This window comes from Silene latifolia, chromosome 5 (genome assembly GCF_048544455.1).
Source record: "Silene latifolia isolate original U9 population chromosome 5, ASM4854445v1, whole genome shotgun sequence".
NCBI classification, from domain to species: Eukaryota; Viridiplantae; Streptophyta; class Magnoliopsida; order Caryophyllales; family Caryophyllaceae; genus Silene; species Silene latifolia.
Window position 1 is genome coordinate 21,436,326 of NC_133530.1, and position 10,840 is coordinate 21,447,165.

At 41.9% G+C, this 10,840-nt stretch overlaps 1 non-coding gene across 1 annotated transcript; it reads right to left on the bottom strand.

The window, feature by feature from the left end:
* Positions 1-2,802: 2,802 nt before the first annotated feature.
* LOC141658315 (small nucleolar RNA R71) lies at positions 2,803-2,909 on the bottom strand. The gene has a single exon (XR_012549207.1). It is a non-coding gene; the product is annotated as a small nucleolar RNA R71 (small nucleolar RNA).
* Between the last annotated feature and the right edge of the window lie 7,931 nt (positions 2,910-10,840).

Sequence of the window (10,840 nt, forward strand, 5' to 3'; positions counted from 1 at the left end):
GTTGTATTCTGTGAAGGATTGCCTACGTATTCATTTAGAAAATGAAATCAAACCCTTGTGCGTAGTTCGAGTAAATGTAAAAGAATAATTGTTCTAAGCAAGAGCTTGTAATTAACTTAGAAAATAAGCATGAGTTTTTTACTTACTCTGAAGGTGCAGTTTAGTTTATTCGATGATATGAGGATGACAAATTTGTCAAAATGCAAGAGCAAAGTGACATTAGCTTATTTTAAGTTGGCCAGGGGCCGTTTATTTAGTGCCACAAGAGCGACACGTGAGGTTACGCGAGGCGCGTTTTTGTTCCTATTCTAGGCATAGTACCGTTTGAGTTGGTCAAGGTTTGTTGGGTTGGAAAACTCATTCCCGTCTAGGTCTGTGATTCTAACCGCACCCCCTGGAAGTATGGACTTGACTAGAAATGGTCCGGCCCAATTGGGTTTGAATTTTCTCCGTGGGTCAACAGGTAAAAGAGCTCTAACCGATTTGAGTACTAAGTCTCCTTCCTTGATGTTTCTTGGCTTAACCCTTTTGTTGAAAGCGCGTTTGATACGTGCTTGATATGTTTGGACATTATACAAGGCGCGTGATGCGTGTCTTTTATACGATGTTTTACATCCCATTTTACACGCATTTCAGAGCTCATTTGTGTAGTTTAAGCTACCATTTCTCCTATTTCCGTCTACTTTCGTATTTTTGTACATTATTGCAGAAATGTGAAGAATCCAGCGGAAATTGAGCTAAATCCATCCCCGAGTATCCTGCATTTCATTTGACGTGAAGTATTCGCTTAAGGAACGAGCTTGGTGCGTATTTCAAGGCCCAAAAGGCAAATCCACGAGATTATAGAAGTCAAGTAGCAGCTAAAGCAGTCGATCGACCTGTACCTTCAGTCGATCGACCAACCATCGGGCTCCAGAAGCTACTGTACACTGCTAGGCAGTCGATCGACCACCATGCTCAGTCGATCGACCAAACCGCTATCCCAGACGAGAATTAAAAGATCGAGGAACTTGAAGCCCATTATGTTTAGGTTTTGATAATAAGTGTTACGTATATTTCCTATATAACGTAACCTAGAACATCAGATTATGGATGGAGTTTTCACTAGTTCTTTAGCCAATTTTCCAACATTCAATAATTAGGGTTTTAATACTATTTCGTACAATTACTCTCGCATTCGGTTTCTGGATCTCTTGCTGCAATTCCAATCGGTATTCTTCTGCTAATAATTCAGTTTGCTTTATTATTGTCTTGTAGGATAGAATTGCTAAGTTAGTTTCCCAAAACCGAATCATCGTTTATGTTAATTGTTTGCTTTATTATTTCAAGCATGAATTCTTCTGTCTATTTTATTAGTTTTATTATTGTTATCGTCCTTAGTATGAGTAGCTAAATAGTTTGTGCTAGGATGTAGGGGAATTATAGTGTAGGCGGCAATATAATGAACACGACCTGTTTCGCGTGTTGGTCGATCGACCGACATACCTGGTCGATCGACTGACCACGTGAGGTTTTATTTTCGTTTTAATTATTTTAATTCTTTATTCGACGAATCGAGTGCACACGACTAGTTGAATGCTTAGGATATGACTGACCCATTAGATCGAGAGATAGGGGCAATTGTTAGATCACCAATTAAAATGACTAAACTATGCTGAGATCGAAAGATAGGTAAAGTTTAGACCGTTAGTCACTTTTCAGGACGAAAGTTAGTATTAGTGATATTAGGGACCTATAGCGAGATCGAAAGATGCTATTTGCTAAGAGTGGACCGAGAGGACCTCTTTATTTCCTGCCTCATGTGTTTGATTTAGACCTGTTTAGTATGCTGCCGCCGAAACTATAACGAACCGACCATCCTAGTACCTCTTTTTATACTTGTTTTTATATATTTCATTAGTTTACATTTCTTTTATTGTTATTAGCTATAGACCAAACCCAATCAAACCCCCACCTTATTGTTACCTTAGACCGAATTTAAACAACTAGAAATTACGTCCCTCTCGTGGTTCGACCCGACAGCCACTAGCTATAGTTGTAGTTGGAGATTATAAATTTATTTTTGACACCTCACGACGGGTATCAAATTTTGGCGCCGTTGTTCTTGGAGGCAATTGTTCTAATTTTTAGTTGTTTTTATTTAGTCTTTCTTTAGTTTAAGGGACTTCCGTTCCTTAAAATTTTCTTATATTCTTTTTGTAGTTTCTTCTTATGCGCAGGTCACAGGGTGGTGAGCTAGTACCATTCAATCCTGAGATCGAGAAATCCTTGCGCGAGTTGAGACGATCACAAAGGGTATTACCGACAGAGGAAGAGCTGAGTACTCTGTCAAGCTACTACGAGAACATTCTATTCGAGGAAGATCCACCTACATCTCCTGCTTCAATTTCTTCAGCCGAGACAATCACTTCTCCAGAGATTCCAGTCATGGCTGAAGAAGCAACCATTGCTAGTCACTCAGAGCCGACACCGCGAATCTCTACAAAGGATTCGAACTACCCGGGAGGCGAAAAATTCGAGCCAAAGCCTTCCTATATTAACCTGGTTGAGAGAAACCGATTCGGGGAGCTAAAAATGAAGATGCAGCCAAGCACATGGAGATTTTTATTGATTATTGCTTTCTATACCCCGCCGGCCGGTGTGACCCAAGACCAGATCAAGGAGACCATGTTCATTTTCTCCCTTCGTGATGCTGCAAGGGAGTGGTATAGAGATCTGGACCGAGCCGCTCATGGGATCACCGACTGGAATTCCTTAGCCCTGGCATTTTACAAAAATTACTTCTCTGCCTCGAAGACGAATGCCATTAGAGCTTAGATCACGAGCTTTAAACAAGGGCCGGATGAGAATTTCCATGAAGCATGGGTCTGTTTCAAGAAACTGGTGTGAACTATACCGCACCATGGGTTCGAAAAATGGAGTTTTTGCAATCAGTTCTATAACGGGCTGTATGATGACCAGAGGGCTATTTTGGATGCTGCAGCCAATGGCCGATTTGCTGAGAACATGGGAGAGACTAAGGGGTGGAAAATCATCGATGATTTGGCCACTCATAAGGCTGAATATGGGAATTCGAGAGGAAACTAGAGGAGAGCTGCTGAATCTTCCTCTGTTGCTGCACTAGAAGCTCTCACTGCAAGGTTTGACAAATATGAGTTGGGAGGAGCTTCTAAAGGAGGAATGTACCATGTTAACGCTGTTTCAGACGATCCTTTCGTCTGTAGAAGATGTGGAGCTGAGGGGCATGTCTCAGAGAATTGTTCTGTCCCCTTTGAGTCTTGTGCTGCCTTTCAACACTATAGGCAGACAAACACGTACTATGAGCCGAATGTCCACCCCAACTTGAGGTGGAGTAGCCAGAATGTCCTGAATCCGACTCAACCTCCACAACAAAGCGTGAAGCAGCAAGCTTATGTGCCCCCTCACAAACAACCATATCAAAAACCTCCCTATGTGCCGCAGCAGCAACAATCCCAAAATTCCGAGTTCACCGAGTTGAAGAACTTATTGCTGAAGGAGTCCCAAGCTAGAGAGGTCGGGATGAAGATTCTAGAGAGCCAGATTGCTCAATTGGCTAGCAAGAGTACCACTCGAGCTCCGGGACACTTACCGACTCAAACTGACCAGAAAGAGACCCTAAATGCCATAACTTTGAGGAGTGGGTCTACCCTGGAGGGGCCTGCTATGGTCGAGGATGCCACTGCGAAAGATGAGGCAAAACCAAGTCAAAACAAAGCTGGAACGAGCAAAGGAAAGAAAAAGGCGTCTACCAGGTATATCAGTCGATCGTCTGACATACCCGGTCGATCGACTGAAGTGCGGGTTACAGAAGCTTCTGGTCCTGTTCATCTCAGTCGATCGACTGACATCACTGGTCGATTGACTGAGATCGCTGCTGATATTGAGAAATTTCGTCCTCCAATGCCCGACAACTTGAGGGATCATTTGTTTCGAGGTACGACCGCCCCGAAAATATTAGGGCAAGACCCGAGTGCTGATGGGTCAGTCCCGGTTCCGAAGTTCGACCCAATGACGGTTAATGGCTCACATTTAAGACGGTCTGAAGAGGGTTCAAGCTTCAACAAGGAGAAAGTAGTGGACTTCCAGCCTAAGTCCACGGATACCGGCATGCGCGATTTAGAGGAGAGGGCTAAGCTACTTCTTACAGCCCCATATCCGGAAAGACTAGTGCCGACGAAGGAACAAGTATCTTTCAATAAATTTGAAAAAGTTATTCGTAGCTTGAATGTACAAGTGCCTTTCCTTGAGTTAGTTAATCAAGTGCCTGCCTATACTAAATTCATGAAACAACTCTTGTCTAAGAAAAAGTCACTTGAAAATGTGCATACTGTCGCATTAACCAAAGAGTCATGCTCTTATTTGTCTCACACTGCACCCCATAAGCTAGAGGACCCGAGTAGCTTTTCTGTTCCTTGCAATATAGGTACCTTCTCTATTGAGAAGGCATTATGTGACTTAGGAGCTAGTATAAGCGTTATGCCCCTGAGTCTTGTTAGGAAGCTCAAATTGACTAGGTTCGCAGTGACAGACATGACAGTACAGATGGCTGACCGATCTGCGGTCCAGCCAATAGGAGTCTTAGAGGACATTCCTGTCCAAATAGGGAAGTTTTTCTTCCCCGTCGACTTCGTTGTACTTGACATGCCTGAGGATGCCCATATTCCCATTATTTTGGGTAGGCCATTTCTCGCACACCGCTTCGGTGCGTCATAGATGTCGGTCTAGGAACCTTGACCTTCAAGGTGGGAAAGCATTCTATTGTCTTTGCCCAGTAGGCTAAGAAAAAGGACCCCATGTGGCTGTGACTTGTAATACGGTTTCGACAAGAAATCGTACTTTGTTCTTCCCGACATGCCTATCTCTATTCCCTGTTGTAACCCCTCCGCCCCGCATTGGGAGCAAATTGGTGGAAGATTTGTCTATTTCGATATTGCAGAGCCGGTTTGGGGAAGGAAGAGCCGCAAGTCACTCTAGCTGCGAAGAAGCCAATCATTTCACGAGGAGGTCTTGGTTGCCTTAGCTATGTCACCGATGAGGAAGTTGATGACGAGCCAGTCAAAGTAACGGAGTCCGACTTGGACTTTGATGAGCAAGAAGAGGTCATTGACTGGGGAGATGATGAAAGTGTTGATCCGTTGAGCCATACGGACGTGGAAGCTAAGAAAGGTGCAGCTGATGAGATAAGCACCGTTGAGGCTACCTCTAGTAGCCAGAAGCCGACGAAGTGGGCCATTCCGTGGCCGTTCTTGATCAACTACTAGTTGATCACATGTTTTCCAAACATTTTATTTGCTTTTGCTAGACACTTTTTATCGCTTTAGTGTGCGCGAAACTTCGCATTTTATTTTGCTTGCTTAAGATTTTATACGCTTTAGACTTTATTTTGGGTTTTGCGCAATTTTGGGCGCGTATTATTGTGCATTTGCAGGTTTTTAGACCTCTTTAGCTCAAGTAATTGAGCAAATACGAAGAAGTAAGAAGTTACAGCAGTATATTCAGTCGATCGACTGGGCTATATAGTCGATCGACTGGTCTGCAGTTTCCAGGAGCTACTGTTCCTTTCACCTCGATCGATCGACTGAGTGATGTGGTCGATCGACCGACTTGCACTGCTGTACCTGTTTACGACCTCTCTCCTGCTATGTTTGGTCGATTTGCGGAATTGAGGGAGTTTTCTACTCCACTTTATCTTCCGTCATTTATTTATTTCTTCTATTTTTCTCAATTTTGCACATAATACCGCTTCATCATTGCTTTCTCGATTTTATGCGTGGTACTTTGTTCGTCTTTTCAGGTACTTACTAGTAGCACTGCTGGCTACCGAAACCTCCTAGCTTACGCTGGTTTGGGGAGGTTTCTTTTGCTGCGCTTAAAAGTCTTGTGAGTTTCTAAGTCTTTACTTCATGTTTTATTTGTTTAAATTTCTCGCAAATTCCCGTTTCTCTTTTCTTCATTACATGATTTTGCACAATGGGGACATTGTGCGATTTGGTTTGGGGAAGGGTTTTGCGTCGCATATCATTTGCTTGCATTCACGTCTACATTTTGTTTTGCATTGTTTATTTCACTTCTCATATATACAAAATTTAAAAAAAAAATTGAAAAAATTTCAAAAAATGCATGTTTATTTTAGCATATAGGTCGAATCGGAACGGTAGTATTTCAAGGATGATATTGCATTTGCACCTGTTTTTGCCTAAGCCTTGCTTGATTAACATGTTATTAGTAGAATCATATTTGCATAGTCCACGAGTTTTCGTTAATTATTTGCTGAACTTGAGACTTGACTTAGAAAATTGGCAAACTACATCATATTTCTGAGAATTAGAGCCCATAACTGGTGACATTTATGACCGGTTTATTTAGGAATGTGAGTAGTACTCCTTATGAGACATGTTACATTAATGTGCATAAATATGAACTTAATCTGCTTAATACCTGTATGAATTCGGTTTGTGGTTTGTTGACACATGTGGTAGAGGTTTCCCTTTATTCATTTTACCCATGAACTCCACACTGCCAAAAATATCCTTTTTGTCCCATTTACTACATCCTACATTTAGCCTGTCCTTTGTCAAGCTAGTAGTCTTAGTTGTTGGGATTGTTACTTCGTTTTTGGCGGCAAACGCTCTTATTGAGATTTAGTTGGGAAAATGAAACGAAGGAGAAAAGAAGTTGAAAGGAAAGAAAAAAGAAACAAAAAGAAAAAATAATTCGAAAAAAGAGAAAAAAGAGGTTCTGTACTGTTGAAGCAGTCGATCGACTGGCATCATAGGTCGATCGACTGAGGTTCGAGAGAAGGAAAAGAAATCAATTTCTCATAATTCAAGCTTTATCTTATGGCGATTTTTGCTCCCATGTATTATTCATATCTTACGGGGAGTTAGTTTATTACTATTATACTGGAGATTGTGAGTTTTGTGCTTGCTATAGCACCATTTCGACTGATTATGAGCAAGAAGTTGGATATTGTCGCATGGTTCTGTTACGGTACTAGCTTGATCACCTGTACCCCTTCATTCCCATAAATGTTTTGCCTCTTCTTCCCCATACCTCACATTTCCACATATATACCTCGGTATGTGTCATGGTCATCTGATTGGTTGGAATGCATATGTACGGTTGTAGAGATTATTTTCATATTAGACTGCAAGCATGTTCTTATAGGTCATAGTTAGGTGAGAGTCTTTACAAAATGAATTCTTTCTATCCTCTTATATATTCACCTGTGCTTATGTGTGATATGAGCGACCCGAGAGAGTCCAATTTGATAAGTCTCTATGGTTGACGGTTCAGCAGTTTTTAACGACCTCATAACTCGTTTGCATGATTCGCATTACTAATTGATTGTTGGTTGTTGCATTAAAATGGTTTAGGCTTTACATATTGCATTTCGCTCTGAGATTGAACTCGTTCCATTAGGTCATTAGATCGAGTCTAGTTCTTGCTTGGGGACAAGCAAGGGTTTGGTTTGGGGAAGTTTGATGCGTGTCTATTATATGATGTTTTACATCCCATTTTACACGCATTTCAGAGCTCATTTGTGTAGTTTAAGCTACCATTTCTCCTATTTCCGTCTACTTTCGTATTTTTGTACATTATTCCAGAAATGTGAAGAATCCAGCGGAAATTGAGCTAAATCCGTCCCCGAGTATCCTGCATTTCATTTGACGTGAAGTATTCGCTTAAGGAACGAGCTTGGTGCGCATTTCAAGGCCCAAAAGGCAAATCCACGAGATTATAGAAGTCAAGTAGCAGCTAAAGCAGTCGATCGACCTGTACCTTCAGTCGATCGACCAACCATCGGGCTCCAGAAGCTACTGTACACTGCTAGGCAGTCGATCGACCACCATGCTCAGTCGATCGACCAAACCGCTATCCCAGACGAGAATTAAAAGATCGAGGAACTTGAAGCCCATTATGTTTAGGTTTTGATAATAAGTGTTACGTATATTTCCTATATAACGTAACCTAGAACATCAGATTATGGATGGAGTTTTCACTAATTCTTTAGCCAATTTTCCAACATTCAATAATTAGGGTTTTAATACTATTTCGTACAATTACTCTCGCATTCGGTTTCTGGATCTCTTGCTGCAATTCCAATCGGTATTCTTCTGCTAATAATTCAGTTTGCTTTATTATTGTCTTGTAGGATAGAATTGCTAAGTTAGTTTCCCAAAACCGAATCATCGTTTATGTTAATTGTTTGCTTTATTATTTCAAGCATGAATTCTTCTGTCTATTTTATTAGTTTTATTATTGTTATCGTCCTTAGTATGAGTAGCTAAATAGTTTGTGCTAGGATGTAGGGGAATTATAGTAAAGGCGACAATATAATGAACACGACCTGTTTCGCGTGTTAGTCGATCGACCGACATACCTGGTCGATCGACTGACCACGTGAGGTTTTATTTTCGTTTTAATTGTTTTAATTCTTTATTCGACGAATCGAGTGCACACGACTAGTTGAATGCTTAGGATATGACTGACCCATTAGATCGAGAGATAGGGGCAATTGTTAGATCACCAATTAAAATGACTAAACTATGCTGAGATCGAAAGATAGGTAAAGTTTAGACCGTTAGTCACTTTTCAGGACGAAAGTTAGTATTAGTGATATTAGGGACCTATAGCGAGATCGAAAGATGCTATTTGCTAAGAGTGGACCGAGAGGACCTCTTTATTTCCTGCCTCATGTGTTTGATTTAGACCTGTTTAGTATGCTGCCGCCGAAACTATAACGAACCGACCATCCTAGTACCTCTTTTTATACTTGTTTTTATATATTTCATTAGTTTACATTTCTTTTATTGTTATTAGCTATAGACCAAACCCAATCAAACCCCCACCTTATTGTTACCTTAGACCGAATTTAAACAACTAGAAATTACGTCTGCCTCTCTGTGGTTCGACCCGACTGCCACTAGCTATAGTTGTAGTTGGAGATTATAAATTTATTTTTGACACCTCACGACGGGTATCAGCGCGTAGCCTACGTTCATCCAGGAGGATGAGTTCTTCATATCTATCCCTCTTCCAATCGGCTTCTGGGATTTGACTTTCGAGTAAAATACGCAAGGATGGTATCTCTAGCTCGACTGGCTGTACAGCTTCCATGCCGTAGGTCAAATAGAAAGGGGTAGCCCCAGTGGGCGTCCTAACAGATGTACGATATCCCCACAAATCAAAGGGTATCTTGCTTGGCGAAACTCGATAGTTGTCAATCATTTTCTTGAGAATTGTGACAACGTTCTTGTTTGTTGCCTCTACCGCGCCGTTAGTCTGTGGTCTATAGGGCGAAGAGTGGTGATGCCTAATTTTGTACTTGGCTAGCAATTGCTCAATCTCAGCTTGAAAATGTGATCTATTATCACTAATGATCTCATGTGGGCAACCGTATCGACAGATGATGTTGTTTTGTATGAACTTCGCCACATTTTTAGCCGTAAGACTAGTGTAGGAAGCCGCTTCCACCCATTTGGTGAAATAGTCGATTGCCACTAGGATGAAACAGTGACCTCCTGTTCCGGCTGGGGTTATCTTCCCGATTATATCAATTCCCCAGGCAGAAAATGGCCAAGGAGATGTCATCGTATAGAGCAATGAAGGAGGGACGTGTTGTACATTCCCGAAGATTTGGCAATTGTGGCAATGTCTTACGTATTTGATGCAATCGGATTCCATTGTGGTCCAATAATACCCCAAACGTGTGATTTTCTTTTCCATCATGGGCCCACTCATGTGAGGACCGCATTCTCCATCGTGGACTTCTTCCATCACTTTCCGCGCCTGTGAATGATCAAGGCAACGTAGGATTACACCAAGAGGTGTTCTTTTGTATAACTCTCCTTGCATGAGAACGTATTGGGAAGCTAGTAGGCATATAGCACGTTGTCCCCTCTTGTCCATATCCGGTGGATAGGTGCCGTTGAGCTTGAAATTTAGGATTGCTTGGAGCCAGGGTTCCTGTGCGATTTCCTCTTCGTCGGTGATTTGGTGGACATAAGCTGGCTCTGACCGTCGTTCGATGCATAAAGACATTTCCACCATGTCATCTGGCATATTGATCAAAGATGCAAGTTTTGCAAGAGCATCTGCAAATTGATTTTCTTCCCGAGGTAGGTGTAGATAGGTCACATGATCAAAGAATTGGGCAACTTGGTCTATTCTGGCTTGATAAGGTGCTAGGCTTTCGCTTCGAATTTTCCAAGATCCCGTAACTTGATTGATGATCAGGGATGAATCCCCATGTACTCGGAGGCTCTTAATGCCTAAGCTCACTGCCGCCTGTAGTCCAATGAGACAAGCTTCGTATTCTGCAGCATTATTTGTCACCTCGAAGTCGAGTTTGACAGAGATTGGTGTATGCTCGCCTTCAGGATAAATGAGCAACACTCCTATTCCAAATCCTCTTAAGTTTGATGCTCCATCAAAGTAAAGGTCCCAGGAGTCTACATCAGTTTGGAGTATATCCTCGTCCGGAAATGACCAAGTATCTATTGTTTGTGCATCATTGATGGGATTTTCTGCGAAGAATTCGGCAACGGCGCGACCTTTTATTACTTTCAGAGGCACGTATTTGAGATCGAATTCTGAGAGCATCAAAGTCCATCTTGCTAGGCGTCCGTTGAGGACGGGTTTCTCGAAGAGGTATTTGACTGGATCCATTTTGGAGTATATTTTGACGGAGTAGCTAAGCATGTAATGGCGTAGCTTCTTCGTTGCCCACACAAGAGCGAGGCATGTCTTTTCGAGTTGTGAGTATTTACACTCGTACTCCAGGAACTTCTTACTAAGGTAGTAGATAGCCCTTTCT